Genomic DNA, 19337 nt, shown 5'->3' on the forward strand with positions numbered 1-19337 from the left:
GTCTCCTGGCAATTAGAGCGCACCAGCTACGCGGCAGCCAAAGCAAGGCATGTCGCAGAGCCCTAGAATGCATAGCCAGCAGGGCGAGCACAGCGCGTACCAACGCACGCTACCGGCGAGCAGCGGTCATATTGGATATTGCTCTAAAAAAAAAAGAAACTGCGTTTCCGCTTCCGTGTTAAGCATCGCCATCTGGCGTCCCCCCCGCTAAGTTCCATGCGCTGCCGCTTCTTATTTTCGTATTATTGCGGAAGGTACAGTTTCCCTTCTCTAAAGTTAGTCTTTATTCTATGACCCGGCTATGTAGCTACACGGCCGCAAGCGAGTGCACGAGTTGAGCCTCCGCTTTTGCAGCTGTTATGACGTCATATGGTAGCTACGCGGCCGCGCGCGGCGCAGCAAGGAAGAGCGTGGTTGTGCGGCTAGTATGCTTCGCATAAAAGTAAGCGCATAGAGAAAGAAATTCTACAAGAGGGGACACTCTTCAAAAACTGGCAACAGGAAACACGTCACGCCTAGTTTCAACAACATCCGTTAGTTGACGCGAGCATCAGAAAAAAAGAATGTGAAATAAACTTCCAGAGAACGTTTTATTTTTTTATGCCTGCCCATTAAAGTGAAAAAGTTTTGCGTGTAAATGAACTTATAGTTTGCAACTTTTTGTTGCGTTGCCTAGCAACAAGCTAGCGGCACGCCAGATGCGCGTGCATACGTCATGCGCCAGACAAGCCGCAGGAGTGAGCGAGGATGGTCGTACGTGCGAAGCTCGTGTGCTCGGCGACCCGTTTATTTTGGATACAGCCCATTTTATTGGGCTCCCGGCCTTCTCTATGCTTCTCTTGCGTGTCGTCTGCATTTCGACACGGCACCGCTGCACTACTGGACTACGGCAAGGTGAGAAATTGTGTTTGACAGTGTGCGGCTCATTTTAATCACATTTAGGTTTAGTTCGAGTGGCGCAGTTAGCGAAAAAAGCACCGCCATCCTGGCGCAGTTAAATTGAGTTAATGCCTCGTTCTGGGAGATGTTTTGGACGCTTTCTATGAGCCCCAACATTACTGTTACTTATTTCGATAGTTTTTAGGCACGCTTGCCGCGCCCGGCTTATTGACGCAGTAAGCGAAACCGGCTCGGCTGCGTGACGCATTCGCGCGTGTATATGCGTGTACTACGTCGTAGCGCCTAAGACAGACAACTTTTGGCGCATTCTGTGGCCCCCAACATTATTGTAACTAACGTCGTTATATTTGGGGTAGTTTAGAAGCACGGTTGCCGCGCCCGGCTAATTGACGCAGTTAGCGAAAAGCAGCTCGGCTGTGTGCCGCCGTTAGTTTCGCGTGTACTGAATCTTACTGGTAGAAGTTCGTGACGCATTCTCTGACCCGAAAAAGTATTGTAATTTATTTGGTAACTTTTTGGGATATCTCGAAGCTTGCTCGCCGCGCCTGGTGTTGTGAAGCTGTTAGCAAGAAAGCAAGCCGGCCATAGTGAGTTAGTTTTGCGTGTACTGAATTTAAGTGGGACAAGTTCGTGACTAGTTTTATAGCCCTGCAACAACATATAGCTTATTTCGGTACTCATGCTTCTCGAAAACGCGACGAGCGATTGCCGAGAATGATAACACGGGAGTGTTGCATGAGCCGGCAGGACGCGTAAAAGATAACACGGAGGAGCTCAAGAACATGACATTTATGTATTCTGAGCGCCTGAAAGCAGGCTTTGCACCCACGAGTCTGACTTGAGTGCTATTAGAAGGCATTATGCGAGCGTGTAACATGGTCTGGCTGAGCCTGTGTTGTAGCTATCTTTGTGTACTTGGCGTACCATCGTGTCGACTGAGGCCAAGTCGTTTGGGAAACGCGCAGTAACCCGCGTTTTGGGGACTTAAAGTGCAGGAAATAATGTCCGGGAAAGGAGGGGTGCTTGAAAATGGGATGTTCAGATTTTATGGCATTGTTTGGGAGGAGTCTTTGCTGCGAAATGTACCTAAAAGTGAATTTATCTGTAATGCTACTCATTCACCACTTACGCACGTTTCGCCTCTACACGCAATACTGCGGTTAGGTCAATATACCGAAATGATACATGCTTGTAATTTACTTTCTTTCAGCTGATGGAATCCGGTGAAGCATCGTACGGCAACGACTGCTGCTTACCTGGTGCCACAACTTTGGATGAATGCAGAAGAAGCCCGGAACGAGCATTTATATAGAGCAAAATAAACATTTCATCATTTCAGAAGACGTCTTTCGTTTTCTTTATGAAATTGCAGCTGACAGATTTGGCGCAGTCTTGTAAAGGTCAATCGCAATCATTTCTACTTAATAATGAAACGATTCCATGCCAATGCCACGCGAGGTTTAGCAGAAGCGAAAAAAATGAATGCCGCGCCGAGCAGCGGAGCCGGTGCGGCGTGTACCAACTGGTGTTCAAAACGCGCGCGCCCAAAACCGAAACCGGAAAGAGTCAACATCCGCTTGGTGCGCTACAGTAAATTCGGCCGCTGGGCTCTATGGGAGTGTCCGCTCTTGTTGAAATTTCTTTCTCTATGGTAAACGGACCACGGCTTAGGTGGCCGGAGCGGCTGCGGGGCCGCACCGCGGTGCGCTGTCATCTCGCTCCGCGCGCTGACGGCGAGAGTGCCCCGAGTGACGCCAGACTACGCCCTCACCATAGAGAAAGGAATACAATAAGAGGGGACACTCCCATAGAGCCCAGCGGCCGAATTGACTGCAGCGCACCAAGCCGTCGATGTTAAAACCTGAAGCACACTTCCGGTTTCGGTTTTGTGCGCGCGCGTTTTGAATTCTAGCTGGTGCGCGTCACGCCGGCTCCGTTTTTTTTTTGCTTTTGCAGCAAATATTTATTTACATATTTATTTTTTATTCATTAAATATTTATGTGCAAATTATTTTATAAAGTAAAATTGATCGCGATCTTCACAAGCCTCCATTGAATATGTGCCACGTGCAATTTCATAACGACGCAAGACACCTTGTGAAATGTGGAAAAATTAACGTTTATTTTATTCTTTGTAAATGCTCGTCGCGGGCTTTTTGTGCATTCATCCAGCGTTGTGGCACCAGGTAAGCAGCAGTAGTTTCCGCAGGAAGCTCCACCAGACGACGTGAGCTGAAAAAAATTACAAGCGTTATTTTGGTATTAACATCTAAGAATAATGCCTGTAGAGGCGAAGCGTGCGAAAGTGGTGAGTGGGTGGCATTACAAACAAAAGCAGTTCGTATTTACACACACGGCGTAGAAAATACCCGACTCATCCCAAGCAATACCATACATACCACAAACACATTCTAATTCCAAACATTCCCCTCTTCCCAATACTTATTTCCTGCACTTTAATGGCAGGAATGCGCGGGCAACGGCGCGTTTCGCGAACTTGGCTACAACCGACGCGATAGTACGCTACGAATACACAGAGGTGGCCACAACAGAGGCTCTCAACCAGAGCATGCTGGACGCTCGCAGAATTCCTTCTACTCGCACTCAAGACAAAATGCGTGGGCGCCGTTCAGAGGACAGAATTTTCGAGTTACTAGTTCCTGGTAGGGGTGTGCGAATATTCGAAATTTCGAATACGAATCGAATATTTTCCTTATTCGAAGCGTATTCGATTCGAGAAATGCATATTCGGAAGTTCCCGAATATTCGAGGACGGCCGAATAACGGTGGAAACGGCGAATATTTGGACCGACTGTGAATAATTGAGCGATTAACGAATTGCATGCTTGCTCCGCATTCTCCTAAGAACATGTTGATTAGCTGAGAACTTCGCATGATCCGCTCATTATCTGTATGCTCTGTTTCAGTCTATCTGCTTCAGGCCCTTGAGACATGATCAGCTTCGGTTTCTTTTTACCAACCTTTATAATTTCAATTACTTTTTGAATGCACCATTGCCTTGAAGGTCGCAAAGGCAACTCAGGGTTTGCTAACATTGTTGCAAAATGTATCAAGACTCGTTGTCCGCAGTGCGAATTTGATGGAGTGGCCAGCCTTGGCATGTTTCTTGATCGGCGCTTTAAAGCCAAAGTTCATCAGGCATCTGGTCAGATGATCTGGCTGAAAGATTTTGTGACAACAGAGCTTCAGGCAGCTGTCATGGAACTCAGTGGGGACACTGCCGTGCCAGCGTCAACATCGTGTTTAGTGGTGGTATTGAGTGTATGGAATGCTTTTGACGACCTAGTGATGAACAAGGAGAAGACACATTTGGCATCTGCCCCCGAGAGGGAAGTTACAGACTACGCCGAAAAGCCTCTTCTGGAATGGGGCATGAATCCTTGTGAATGGTGGCAGTCCATCTGCCGCTTCAGGTACCCGCTTTTAAGTGCACTCCCCGGAAGTATTTGGCGATCCCTGCCACCTCAGTTTCTAGTGAAAGAGTCTTTTCTACCGGTGTGAATGTGACAGTGCATAGAGAGCGTTTACTTTCTGGCCATATTGAGCAGTTAATTTTCATCACGACAATCTGCAACAAGCGTTTTACCTGACTGAGAGCATTACCCGGGTCCATTATCTATAATGAGTACCTCTTTAACCTGAAGCAGCCTTGTAAAATGCAATATTATATTTAAAAGGATAATAAAGCTATTGTTACCTCGCTTTGCAATTTTTTAACACTGCACACATATTCGATATTCGATTCGATATTCGAAGACAGTTTTTCGCCTTATTCGTATTCGATTCGTAATCGAAAATTTCAGTATTCGCACACCCCTAGTTCCTGGCGTTTGAGCTCCTTGGCTTATCACTTCTGCGTTCTGAAAGGCGCAAGCAACGCACTCCCGTGTTATCACTCTTGACGATTGCTCGTCGCGTTTTCGACAAGCGTGGGTACCGAAAGAAGGCTTAAATTGTTGCGGGGACATAAAAATTGCGACAAATTTGTCGGAGTAAGATTCAGTACGCGCCAAACTAACTGTCACCACGACCGAGCTGCTTTTCGCTGCGTCACAACAGGCGCGGCGAGCGGGCCTCATAACATAAAAGTGTCGAAAATAATTTTCAACAATGTTTAGCGTCAGAGAAAGAACAGCGTCATGAACTTGTCAGTGCATTAAAGCGCGAAACCGCGCACCACGGCCGAGCTGATTTTCGCTAACCGAGTCACAGCGCCAGGCGCACCCACTGTGCTCGAAAGGTGGCCCAAAAAGTAATGAAATTAGTTTCAATAATGTTGGCAGTCAGAGAAAGCGCCAAAACTTCTCGCAGTAAAATTCAGTACACGCGAAACTGCGTCACAGCACCCTGTGCGACTAACGTGCCCAAAAACTACCGAAATTAGTTAAAACAATATTGGGGCTTACAGGAAGCGTCGCATCTTCCAGTGCGATTCTTTAATTCAAATTAACTGCTCCACGACGGCCACGCTGTTTTTCGTTAACTGCGTCACAAGTCTAACCTAGTTGCCGGGCAGTAAGCCTAATTGCTTGAAGTGCGTCGCAGACTGTCGAACAAAGTTTCTCACCTTGCCGTAGTCCAATAGTGCAGTGCTGCCTTGTCGAAGTTCCGAATGAACGCAATAATTCGCCGGGAGGCCACCAAACCAGGCTAAATCCCAAAATAGAAAAACAGTCAGACGGGTGACCAAACAGGCCAACGCTCGGACGCGCGGTCGGTCGCTCTCGCTTCGGCGGTGAGTCTGACGAATGACGTAAACATTTGGCTCGTCATTCGCCAGTTCGCCTGTCGCTAGGCAACGAAAGTAAGCCGCAAAGTTTAACTTAATTTATACGCAGATATTTTTAATTTTTCCGGGAAAGAATAAAAAAAATAAAACAATTTCTGTTAATCTCATTTCACATTCTTTTTTTTCTCGATGCTCGCGACCCCAATTCGTCGATGTTAAAAGTACAGCGTGACGTGTTTCCTGTTTCCAATTTTCGCCGAGTGTCCGCTCTTGTTCAATCCCTTTCTCTATGCCCTCACTCTCACGCGGGGCCTCATCACGCTTGATAAATTTCTAGTGCACCGTTCGGTCATAGAGAAAGGGATTGAAGAAGAGCGGACACTCGGCGAAAATTGGAAACAGGAAACACGTCACGCTATACTTTTAACATCGACGAATTGGGGCCGCGAGCATCGAGAAAAAGAAGAATGTGAAATGAGATTAACAGAAATTGTTTGATTTTTTTTATTCTTTCCCGGAAAAGTTAAAAATACCTGCGTATAAATTAAGTGAAACTTTGCGGCTTACATTTGTTGCCTAGCGACAGGCGAACCAGCGAATGACGAGCCAGATGTTTGCGTCATTCGTCAGACACGCCCAGGCCCCGTACACTCTCAAGTTCAAATAATGGCCACAGAGGGCGAAAAAATCGACCGCGCGCCGCTGCTAACAAAGCCGACCTAGTAGCATCACCTCGGGATGCGTTCGTTAGTTCCAACATTTCCCGGTAGAGGCGTCGTAATAAGCGCAATTTTATCTTACAAACTTTCTCTTACAATTACCGAAGCATTTTCTTTTACATAAAAACAGGGCAAAATTATCATTGCTAATTAGATATTGTACTCTTTGTTAGTAAGTTTATTGTTTCTTCGCCATTATGAACGCAAATAGCGTTCAGCATCATCGATCTTTCACGTGACCTCTGGCCTGGATTTAAAATTTTTACCGGTATTTCCGAGTGCACGGCGGCACGGATTCATTCGTTCGTACACTCAAGACTGGTTGCTTCTTTGTTTCTAAAACTAGTTTCTTGCGCTTCTATGTAACTTGGGGTGAAGTTACGTGTTTGCAAGCGGACATGTAAGCCCGGCAGTTGGGTTTCGGTCGTGAGCCATTCGGAACAGGTCTGCATCGAAACGGGAGCTGGATTTTGCTGCGGCTGACAACGGCAATAACGGTGAGTCGTTTAACACCGCTGCTTCAATCGTTATATAATATCCGTCTCATTACCTTCCAGGCGGGCACAAGTTAACGAACTAGATCCTGCATTACATATGGGCAGTGAGGATCTCAGTTGCTGTTTCCTAAATAAACCTTTACTTGCGAGGCTGTCGTTTGGTTTACACACACAACCAGGAAAGAAAGAGCGATATCGGAACGCGCGTCTCATTTTTCATGTTATTGTAGCCGTGGTTGTAGGTGACTGAGTAGCCTTATCAATATACAGATTAAACTTTTTTTCGAGTCGGCCGGCAACGTCTTTCGTCCACAAAACCGAATAATCCTTTGGTAAAATGAAGTGAAAGTACAGAATTTAATGTATTAAACAGTTGCAAGCATGATAATTCACCCATATTTCGTACTTGTTGGTTCCAAATGTTCTTGCTGTTCAGATTGGTTTACCGTAGGGCATTTATTTTTGCAGTAGTGAAGCGGTGCATCACGTTCGTGGAGAAAAATAATGCATCAGTTCTAATAGCTTCATGGCTTTCATGCATTTGCTTGAGTAACTAGCAGTGTGATCACTTCTAGAGCATAAATGAACCCAGAAATGTTCTCATTTGTGATCTTAATAGTATTTGCGCTGTTGACATGCATTGTAGTTAGGCAGACATCAATTTTATGGGCAATAGCAATATTTATTTAACATGCTGCTTAAGCACCCTAGAATAGACAGTGTACATTTGCATGTGTTCTGTAGTCGCAAATCATTACAACATATATGTCACACCTTTTTGCATTTCATATTGCAAAACTTTGCTTTTTCAATTTCTGATTCAGTCAAAATTTCTGTTCCAGACATGCAGTAATGAGGACGGCACCAGTATAAAGCAACACACTCCACGCACTAAACAGAAGCTGCTGCCTGCTACGACAAGGTCATTGTGTGGACATTGGCTACTACTACAAGGTAAACAACATATGGTTCAGAAATAAATATGTTTGATCTATGCTGTATTGGCTTGCTGTTTGCAGCAGATATGAATGTTTGTTCATATATATGGTTCAGTATAATTGGTTCGAACATATAAAACCCACATAAATTTGGCTAATCTGTGCTGTATCTCACGTGTCACCGTTTTGCCCCAACAGAGTCTATGCCAAGCACATCTTGGTCATCACAGGAGCTCCTATCTGCACCAACAGGAAGGGGCTGGAGCCGAATTTGCAAGGCTTTTACACCAAGAACAAAGAAGCACATGAACAAGAATACGGATGAGATATCAAGTCTGCAAAGGACTGTGTTAAGACTGCAAAGAGCTTCAGCCACCATTCCACCAGCACGGACATTTGGCTGAGTCATCCAAGTAACTCAAAAAGGACTTTCTAAATTCTTCGTCTTCAGATGCACCTGCAACATCTGACCAAGCACGGACGACGCTGGCCAAAAGATTGAGTTTCATCAGTTCGTCCTTAATCAGCTTCCAAGCCATGTTAATTCCGTTTGTGCGAAGTGTAATTGTTCTTCTATAAATACAAGCTTTCTCATTGCCCATTTTTGTTAGAGGTTATTCATCCTCATCCAAATATAAAGGTCAACCTTTATATTTGGATATTTCGCTGATACTTAATACCAGTCACTGTCTAGCAGCCTAACATATCTGTAGCAGTATCTTCTAGTGTATGTTGTCATGCGCAATTACTCTCCTGAAATAGCTGATGCAGCATCGGCATGCGTCTTGCATTAACCTATGCACATGTGCTATGCACCATTTTACTTTTCTTGGTGTTTTTAGCCTTCAATGCTTGCAGAGCAGAGTGGCTTCTCTCTTGAATGCAAGCTTTCTCATTTTCCATATTCCTAGTCTCGTTGATGATTGCTCCTCTTCCTTGATAGCCTGGGTCTTTGTGCAAGCTACAGTGAAGTGATTGATTGCAGAATCTGGTTTTGCTGCCACACTTGGTTGTGGTAACTGTGTTACAGATGTGGGGGCCTGGTCAGTTGCATTGGTAAGCAGTCCCTCGAGGTAAGCATTTGCTCCTGCAGTCCGCAAAGCGACATAGACTCCCAGTATACACACACCGTAACTGGTGCGCCCCGTTCGTTCTGGCCTGCTGCAGCCATGGGCAAATTGTGCTTGTGGCCTACCTCGGCCATGATTTGCTCAAAACGGAGACCAGCATATGTGCTTACATGGTTCGAAGTGTATGAAGTTGATAGCCGTATGTGTGGAAAGGCCCGCAAGAATGGCTGCCGAAGGTGATGCCCACAAAAGCGACTTGTCCACATTGCGACAAAGTGGGACACAAAGTGTGAGCCACACATAGCGGCCCCCGAAAGAAAATAAATGTGCAGGTTGGAAAGGAGTTAACGCTAAAATGCCGGGTAGTCCATGTCGCTGCGTTGGTTGCGGCAACAGATGCCTGCGTCACCTGATTGCTTCGCAATGGAAGTTGCTCATCTTCAACGGCAACTGTTGGTTCAAACAGGTGCAAGGCTCTGTCCAATCTGTTTGTACCGCAGGTTGTCGCTCGTTACCAGACCACCACATGTGACAAAGGCAAGCATTATGCCTGTAAGATGGTTCGTAGCCAATGTATAATGTATTGTCTGAACCTCAAGCGGTGACTGATTGCCGTTTAATTTTGCTGTTATGTCACTTGGTTACGGTCGCAGTTTTATGTTTTTCGAATATTGCTGCCTGGTCGGTTGAACTGGGAAGCAGCCTCTCGAAGTAAGAATTTGATCCTGCAGTCTGCACAGCGACATAGACTCCCAATTTACGCACACCGTGATTCGTGCTCCCCATTCACCCTTTCCTGCTGCAGCCATGGGCAAATTGTGCCTCTGGCCTTTCTCGGCCGCGATTAGGCATGAACGGGGACCAGCATAAGTGCTTACATGGTCGGACGTGTATGAAGTTGGGTGGAAAGGCCCGCAAAAGTGGCCGATGAAGGTGATGCCCACGAAAGCGACTTGTCCATATTGAGACAATGTGGGACACCAAGTGTGAGCCACACATTAGCGGCCTCCAAAAGAAAAGAAACATGCAGGCTGGAAAGGAGTCAATGCTAAAATGATGGGTAGTCCATGTCGCTGTGTAGGCTGCGGCAGCAGATGCCTGCGTCACCCGACTGCTTTGCACTGCAAGTTGCTCATCTTTAACAGCGACTGTCGCCGCAAACAGGTGGGACACTCTGTCCAATCTGTTTCTGCTGCTGGTTGTTGCTCGTTAGAAGACCACCACGTGCGACGAAGTCGGGCACTACGCCTGTAGGTAGGCAGCTCAATGTACCCTAAGAGACCCGTGTATGTGAATGCTCACTGTTGCCATATGGCTCGTCGCCAATGTATAACGTATTGTCTGAACCTCATGCGGTGACTGATTGCTGTTTAATTTTGCTGTTATGTCACTTGGTTATGGTCGCAGTGTTATGTTTTTAGAATATTGCGGCCTGGTCGGTTGCACTGGGAAGCAGTCTCTCGAAGTAAGCATTCGCTCCTGCAGCCTGCACAGCGACATAGACTCCCAATTTTCATGCACCGTGATTCGTGCTCCCCGTTCGCGCTTTCCTGCTGCAGCAATGGGCATATTGTGCCTCTGGCCTTTCTCGGCCGCGATTAGGCATGAACGGAGACCAGCATACGTGCTTACATAGTGCGATGCGTATGAAGTTGATAGCTACATGGGTGGAAAGGCCCGCAAAAGTAGCTGATGGAGGCGATGCCCACGAAAGCGACTTGTCCATAGCGAGACAATGTGAGACACCAAGTGTGAGCCACACATTAGCGGCCCCCGAAAGAAAAGAAACGTGCAGGTTGGAAAGGAGTGAACGGCTAAAATCTGGGGTAGCCCATGTCGCTGTGTAGGCTGCGGCAGCAGATGCCTGCGTCTCCCGATTGCTTCGCAATGCAATTCGGGCATTTTTAACGGCGACTGTCGCTGCAAATAAGTGGCACACTCTGTCCAATATGTTTCCGCTGCTGGTTCTTGCTCGTTAACCTGACCACCACGTGCGACGACGACGGTGAGCCGTTTACGAGCTCGCGTCAATGATTCCAGCGTATCTCGACATGCAAATTTTATTTCTGCTATTGCACGAGAATGTACACTGCTTGTCTTCTGCCAATAAAGTCGCGCGTTCTGTTCACTCACTTGTGGCTTGTTTGTATGGGCGTCAGTAGAGGCTCTTGGCAATTAGAACGCACCAGCTAAGCGGCAGCGAAGGCATTGAGGCATGCCGCATAGCCTGCAGGGCAAGCACGGCACGTACCAGCGTACGCGACCGGCAAAAAACGGCCATATTGAATTTTGCGCTAAAAAAAAAAGTTTGCACTTCCGCATTGAGCAACGTCATCTGGCGTCCCCGAAAGTTAGTTCCATGCGCTGCCGCTGCTTATTTTCGAACCACTGCCAAAGGTACAGTTTCCCTTCTCTAAAGTTGTTCTTTATTCTATGACACGCCGCCGAAGCGAGAGAGAGCGGCCGCGCATCTGAGCGTTGGACTGTTCGGGCGCCCGTCGGCCTGTTTTTCTATTTTGGGATTTAGCCTGGTTTGGTGGCCTCCCGGCGAATTATTGCATTCATTCGGAACTTCGACAAGGCAGCACTGCACTACTGGACTACGGCAAGGTGAGTAACTTTGTTCGACAGTCTGCGACGCACTTCAAGCAATTAGGCTTACTGCCCGGCAACTAGGCTAGTCTTGTGACGCAGTTAACGAAAAACAGCGTGGCCGTCGTGGAGCACTTAATTTGAATTAAAGAATCGCACTGGGAGATGTTTGCGACGCTTCCTATAAGCCCCAATATTGTTATAACTAATTTCGGTAGTTTTTGGGCACGCTAGTCGCACAGGGTGCTGTGACGCAGTTTCGCGTGTACTGAATTTTACTGTGACAAGTTTTGGCGCTTTCTCTGACTGCCAACATTATTGAAACTAATTTCATAGCTTTTTGGGCTACCTTTCGAGCGCAGTGGGCGTGCCTGGCGCTGTGACTCGGTTAGCTAAAATCAGCTCGGCCGTGGTGCGCGGTTTCGCGCTTTAATGCACTGACAAGTTCATGACGCTTTTCTTTCTCTGACGCCCAACATTGTTGAAAATTATTTTCGATACTTTTATGTTATGAGGCCTGCTCGCCGCGCCTGTTGTGACGCAGCGAAAAGCAGCTCGGCCGTGGTGACAGTTTGGCGCGTACTGAATCTTATTCCGACAAATTTGTCGCAATGTTTATGTCCCCGCAACAATTTAAGCCTTCTTTCGGTACCCACGCTTGTCGAAAACGCGACGAGCAATCGTCAAGAGTGATAACACGGGAGTGCGTTGCTTGCGCCTGCAGAACGCGCAAGAGATAAGCCAAGGAGCTCAAACGCCAGGAACTAGTAACTCGAAAATTCTGTCTTCTGAATGGCACCCACGCATTTTGTCTTGAGTGCGAGTAGAAGGAATTCTGCGAGCGTCCAGCATGCTCTGATTGAGAGCCTGTGTTGCAACACAGGCTCTCAATCAGAGCATGCTGGACGCTCGCAGTGGCCACCTCTATGTATTCCTAGCGTACTATCGCGTCGGTTGTAGCCAAGTTCGCGAAACGCGCCGTTGCCCGCGCATTCGTGCTATTAAAGTGCAGGAAATAAGTATAGGGAAGAGGGGAATGCTTGGAATTAGAATGTGTTTGTGGTATGTACGGTATTGCTTGGGATGAGTCGGGTATTTTCTACTCCGTGTGTGTAAATACGAACTGCTTTTGTTCGTAATGCCGCCCACTCACCACTTTCGCACGCTTCGTCTCTACAGGCATTATTCTTAGATGTTAATACCAAAATAACGCTTGTAATTTTTTCAGCTCACATCGTCTGGTGGAGCTTCCTGCGGAAACTACTGCTGCTTACCTGGTGCCACAACGCTGGACCAATTCACAAAAGCCCGCGACGAGCATTTACAAAGAATAAAATAAACGTTAATTTTTCCACATTGCACAAGGTGCCTTGCGTCTTTATGAAATTGCACGTGTCACATATTCAATGGAGGCTTGTGAAGATCGTTCGCAATCAATTTTACTTAATAAAATAATTTGCAAATAAATATTTATTAAATATAAGATATGTAAATAAATATTTGCTGCAAAAGCAAAAAAAAAAAGAAACGGAGCCGGCGTGACGCACGCCAGCTAGAATTCAAAACGCGCGCGCACAAAACCGAAAGTGTGCTTCAGGTTTTAACATCCACGGCTTGGTGCGCTGCAGTCAATTCGGCCGCTAGGCTCTATGGGAGTGTCCGCTCTTGTTGTATTCCTTTCTCTATGGTTCGGTTGCTCTGCTGCTGATGGTCACCACGAAGGCGACCGTGAATCGCCGGTAGTCCAGCACATGGCGCAGGCGTACAGTAGCGGGCGGCTGCGGGGCATCAAACCGCGGCACTGGGAAGGAACGTGGACCCATTCTCATTGTTGTTTCGCTTATATTAACAATATCTTTCATATTAGCGCATGCTGCCGGCGTCCACCGCTGCTCAATTTTAGGCAACATAACGGTGACGCGCGCTCTTTCATGTCGGCGCGATAAGTTAGAGAGCGGGAAGCTCTGCGCGGACGTGCGAAGCCAGGCGAAGCTGCAGCGGCGGCGCTCTACGTCTCGATGCCAAGGCAAGTAAGCCAAGTCATCGCGGTCGACGGCAACTTTTCATCGCACTGAGGTGTCCTTCAAGCCATGGAATACTTCCGTGAATAAACTTTCACGACTGACTAGTTATTCGTCTTCCCAATTATCTGTTCCTGGCCGCACATTTGTAAAGCTTCATAACGACCTACGCATTGCAGTAGCTAAATAAAGCAGTTTTCAGAGGCGTCGCTGATATAAATGTTGAACCCACGGCTGCAGACGATGCCAGAAAAGTTATCTCCGTAAAGCTTGGCGCCTGTAACTTATCGCGCTGGCGTGAAAGAGCGCGCGTCACCGTAATGTTGCCGAAAATTGAGCAGCGGTGGACGCCGGTGGCATCCGCTAATATGAAAGATAATGCAAATATAAGCGAAACAACAATGAGAACGGGTCTTCGTTCCTTCTCAGTGCCGAGGTTTGATGCACCGCAGCCGCCCGCTGCTGCACGACAGCACCCTGTGCTGGACTATCGGCGATCCACGGTCGCCTTCGTCGCGACCGTCACCAACAGAGCAACCGAACGGCGCACTAGAAAGTTATCAAGCGTGATGAGGCCCCGCGCGAGAGTGAGGGCGAAGTCTGGCGTCATTCTCGGCACTCGCGCCGTCAGCGCGCGGAGCTAAAGCCCCTCAATTTTCCAAAAGTAGCGCCATTCTTAGATCTTTCCGCCACCACGCTCACCCAGGCGCTTCCTCCTCCACTCCTCCTGTCGCCCCAGCCTCTTCCGCTCCCCCATTGGCCAATCTGTGTCACGTGAAAGGGGGCCCCGCGCTTTTGTATATTTTTTTCTTTCCGGCGCAGAGCAGGCGCCGCGCTTTTGTATATCTTTTCTTTCCAGCGCGCTGCGACCCCCAATCTTGGGCCTGCGACCCCCATTCTTGGGCCTGCGCGACTAAGTACGGCAGGCGGTTTGAAGGAGCGCGGTAGTTTTATACAATGTGTTAGGGCCGAGTGCTTAATTGCGATGCCGTGCTGCTGCGCCTACGGTTGCCACAACAGACCCAGTGACGGCAAAAAGCTTTTTGTTTTACCATCCGCCGGGCGCAACGCAAAGCGAAGAAAAGTGTGGATTCACAAGATCGGGCGGGCTGACTTCGAGCAAGTGGCAAAGAACGCGCGGCTTTGTGAAGTGACACGGCTCCTCCAACCTCTTCTTTTGACGCCCGTGTCAAAACGGGCCCGTGTCCAGTGCATTGGGGGTGCGTTAAAGAACCCCAGCTGCAAAAAAAATTAATCCAGAGCCCCCATTATGGCGTGCCTTATGAGATCGTGGTGTTGGGATGTGAAACCCAAGAATCAACTTTTCTTCTGTCTTGTGTGCCTTGACTGTTCCAGTTAACGCAACACTGCTTCCTTGTGAAAACTTGCAACGCAAAAGAATACAGACGCACGTAGTATACAGAGATAAAATTAGCACTTCAACAAAAGTGTTGCTGGTGCCAATGAGGGAGGGGGATAATTATTTTCTGAACCTCTTTCCAGTTGTCCCATCAAGTTCCTTCTTTCTTTTCTATCAAATTCTAACCATTTGCACTGTAATAAATAAATAACAATTTCATATGCTGGTACGTTGTTAAAATTATCTATACCGCCTATGTGTGAAAACGTTGCTCATGGCCACCACAACCTGTGCATGACCTACGTACATCTGTAAAAGGCGCGGAACAGAAACGGCCCTGCTGCCAGGCATTGCTGACCGCAGACAGTCGGAATCTCTCACGCGCCGGCCGAACAAAAGCATCCTGCAGGTACGTAAATTAACCTACGAAACCACGTGCACATACTTTCGCGCTGTCAAAACCTGAAACTCTGGTAATTACTCGCGTGTCTGAGCACACCGCGTGCTTGTGTCGTGTTTCAGCAACACGAACTTTCAACGTGCGCGCGCTTTACGCCTTAAATACGCCTTGAATAATGGTGCTTTTCTCTATTTCTTCCGCAAATCCGACACGACATTCTTAAGGCCAGTTACCGACTGACAAAGCAAGATCTAGATTGAAAAAACTGCTCCGCAGGACTCGAACGAACTTTTCCGCGGATTTCCTCCCGAAGCGTGTTAGCCGTCGTCTGCTACGGCAGGCCCACCGCCGGCGGCGCCACCGTCGAGGCCTCGCCGAGCGGAGGAGGAGGGAAGTGAATGGCGCTACTTTGGGAGATTGAGGGGCTTTACGCGGAGCGAAATGGCAGCGCCCCGGTGCGGCCCCGCAGCCGCTCCGGCCACCTAGGCCGTGGTCCGTTTACTGTTTTGGCCGACCATAGGTCACATTTCTGTGCTTATGTGCTATGACGTCAATATTTTCGTTCCTCCGTTGTCACGTCATAGCAGTCACGCTAGCGATAGGTCTGGACCAGGAGGAGCTTTTAATGACTCTTTGGAGTTAAATTCACATTATTTTAAAATGTTTGCAACGTCCAATACCTCGCTGTGGGTGTCCTCTTATACAGACGCAACCTATACCAACGTTACTAGACTAGCTGCAGTTGTAAAACTCTCCGCCCGCGCGCCTACAGCCGCTGTCGCCACTTCTGTGAGAGCCGCCAGATGGCAGCTCCGTTCTATCAAGCTTCTCTGCAGGCCCATCGCCGCAGCCTTGGGTTCGTGCGGACGGGCGGTTTGCGCGTGTTTTACGCTCGCTGGCATTCTCCCTTGTCTGAATTAGTGATACCATCAGATAGCGGTATCCACCTACAGCAATAAGATTTATCGGGCCAGTTGGCTGGTACTGAAAGAAGCGTAAACTGCACGAAAGGAAGAAACGCATACAGTGAAGCGCAGAAGCTGTGTTTCTTCCTGTCGTCTTAACGTTTCACGCAGGTTAGGCTCAGGAGCCTGAAGATCTGGTCAAAGTGCGTGATTGTAGGATGATCTTCATCCCCACCGAAGCGTCTCACCACGCGAAAGAAGCGCTACAAAAAGATGAGGTCAGTGTTTGAACACACAAGCCACACACACACACAAAAAAAAATCGTCGGCTTTTCCACTCCGTGAAGATGATTAACCAGCGAATCTGAAACCTGCGGCCCCTGTGTTTATCCCTGGTTTAATCGCGAGGGTTCATTAAAGTATTTCTCAATTAAGAGGTTACACACACAATCGGCTGCGACAGAGAGAACGACGTCACTGACGGTATGCCCGCAGTCCGCCGTTGTCGCTTGCGTTCGATGTCTCGAGTTTGCTCGGCGGCGTGGTTAGCAGCCTTCACCCGCTATTTGCCACTTGTGATTCTTCGAAAATAATTTCCTCAAAATTAAATATATCCGTTACATAAGACTGGGTGGCTCATACTCCCTTAAGCAATGGCTCATACCCCCGTACACGCGGCCTTCCCAGTACGACGACCGAAGAGAAGTGAAATTCTACGCTGGAATGATGAACGGCAATGCAGCCTGCTGTGGAAGACGACGACGTTCGCGGGAGCAGCACACGAGCACGTGCCGTGGATTTCGCAGAAAGTTCGCGGTCGGCACGAGGAAACGCTCTGTTCCACGCCGAGCGAAGCGTCGCATTGCTGGGAGCACAGAAAAAGTGGCGCGCCGAACTGCCGACATCGTTCCGATAGCCGCCTATGCAGCCAGTTACGCAGCACGCCAGCATCGCCTGCTGATATTCTTAACAAACTCCGCGAAGGCTACAGTTTCGCGGATGACATGCTTGCTGAAATTCGCCGTCAACAACGAACCACAGAATACACCAACAGCGGACGATTGCAGCGGACGATTGGCGTTATTTATTTATTTATGATACCCTCAAGGCCTGAAGGCATTACAGAGGGGAGTGCGAAAACGGGAAGCACAACAATGAAATCAGGAAAATAAGCAATGTAGCGTATTAGTAATTCCTAATTATACGATACTGTGCAATATCTTGCCTAATGTATGTAAGTAGGACAGATCATATAAACAAAATAGGACCTTGATAATTCCTGTTAGTACAATGTTAACCAGTGTCGCCGTTAGTCGGTTGCAAGTACGGCAAGTAAATGAAATAACACGCTAATAATTTCTAATTATACAATGTTAGCTAATGCCTTACGAAAGAGTTTGTTGTCGACAATAGATACAATTTCACAGGGAAGGTGGTTCCACTGCCGGGATAATCTGGGAAAAAAAGATTGACTGAAAGTGTTAGTGTTGCCTGTTTGAAGCTCGACCTTATGGCGATGATCGATGCGGCTCGACAGGTAATCACTGAGAAATGAAGTTACTGTGAAGGGAGGAATGATAATAAAATGTCTGAAACAGTGTCAAACGTGCTATTGTTCTACGAGATGTTTCAAGTTTCAAGTTTCCATTCAAGTGATGGAAGAGATAGATTGTCCTTCTTTGATGTTACGCAAGCGGTACGGTTACAAGTTGAAAATGTGAATCGGACTGAGTTAGTTTGAGCAGGCTCGAGTGAAGAAATAAGGTTTTCATGGTATGGGGTCCCACTCAGCTGCAGCGTATTCTAATTTAGGACGCACTAATGACTGGTAAAGTAGTAATTTTAAGGATGGTGGTGCTTTGGAAAACTTGTGGCGTAAGTAACCGAGCATGCTATTAGCTTTACTTATTATGTACTCAGTGTGAATGTTCCAGGTTAGTTTTGCTGTTATATGAACTCCTAAGTATTTGTATGTGTTCATGGGTTCTAGTAGAATTTTATTTAGATAGTAAGTAGGAAGAGTACTGGTGTTCCTATGCACGCGCATAACTTTACATTTATTAATATTAAGTTCCATAAGCCAAGTGCTACACCAATCAATCACACAGTCCAAGTCAGACTGAAGAGCATTAGTGTCATCGTTAGTAATTATTTCACGATATATCACGCAATCGTCAGCAAACAAGAGAATGTGGGATGTCAATGAAGAAGGTAGGTCATTAATATAAATCAGGAAAAGTAGGGGCCCTAGTACTGATCCCTGAGGCACACCAGAACAAACGCAAGTCAATGATGAATCATAATTATTCGCAGTAACAAATTGATAACGGTTACTAAGAAAATACTCAATCCATTTCAGCAGGTTACTGTCAAGGTTTAAAAGACTCAGCTTTAATAGCAACAGTTTGTGGCAAACCATGTCGAACGCTTTGCTAAAGTCGAAAATGCACAGTCGCCACAGGAAGCACGATCTAAAATACAGTGTAATCTATGAGTGAAAGATATTAGTTGGGTTTCATATGAGAATGTTTCGCGAAAACCATGTTGAACTGAGGTCAAAAATGAGTTCGAGTCAAAAAAGTTAACGAGATTAGTTAATATCGCATGTTCAAGAAGTTTGCAACAGGTGCTGGTAAGCGAAATCGGGTGGTAATTCAGGGGTGAACTTTTGTTACCAGATTTATGCTGCGGAACCAGCGTCCCTATTTTCCATTGAGCAGGCAGAGTACAAGTGTTTACTGTCTGTTGGAAAATTTTAACAAGTATTACAGAACTGAATGTGTTAGTGCTTTTCAAAAATTTACTATTAATGGTATCATAACCGGGAGCTGAGTTTAAATGCAAATCATCAATCAGCCTAGCAATACCAGCGATGTCAAGAGCTATGGGCTGCATAATGAGATAGTTGTGGTGTTCTGTGTGTGGTGAATCAATGTTCAATGAAGTGGAAAAATTGTGTGCGAAGGATTCATTGAGAATGTCTGCGCAAGCTTCACTTGGAATAACTTCACCTGACCCGTCTTTCAAGGTGATGGAGCTATGAGAAGACGGGTTAATGACGCGCCAAAACGTTCCTATATATGTCGTAAGCCTGCCAGGTAATGTATGGGATAAGTAATTGTCTTTAGCATTTGTTAGTGCAGTTGCGTACACGTGACTGGCAGCGTTATAGGTTTCCCAAGTAG

At 47.1% G+C, this 19337-nt stretch overlaps 3 long non-coding RNA genes across 3 annotated transcripts; 2 read left to right on the forward strand and 1 right to left on the reverse strand.

Moving 5' to 3' along the window:
* Window positions 1–747: 747 nt before the first annotated feature.
* On the forward strand, window positions 748–2251 carry LOC139052295 (uncharacterized). Its single transcript, XR_011509829.1, has 2 exons — window positions 748–894; window positions 2111–2251. It is a non-coding gene; the product is annotated as an uncharacterized lncRNA (long non-coding RNA).
* A 752-nt stretch (window positions 2252–3003) lies between these two features.
* LOC139052297 (uncharacterized) lies at window positions 3004–5842 on the reverse strand. Its single transcript, XR_011509830.1, has 2 exons — window positions 5489–5842; window positions 3004–3132 (listed from the first exon to the last, which is right to left on the reverse strand). It is a non-coding gene; the product is annotated as an uncharacterized lncRNA (long non-coding RNA).
* An 806-nt stretch (window positions 5843–6648) lies between these two features.
* On the forward strand, window positions 6649–11006 carry LOC139052276 (uncharacterized). The gene is made up of 3 exons (XR_011509811.1): window positions 6649–6866; window positions 7709–7820; window positions 8003–11006. It is a non-coding gene; the product is annotated as an uncharacterized lncRNA (long non-coding RNA).
* Window positions 11007–19337: the final 8331 nt, after the last annotated feature.

Source organism: Dermacentor albipictus, unplaced genomic scaffold (genome assembly GCF_038994185.2).
Source record: "Dermacentor albipictus isolate Rhodes 1998 colony unplaced genomic scaffold, USDA_Dalb.pri_finalv2 scaffold_21, whole genome shotgun sequence".
NCBI lineage: Eukaryota > Metazoa > Arthropoda > Arachnida > Ixodida > Ixodidae > Dermacentor > Dermacentor albipictus.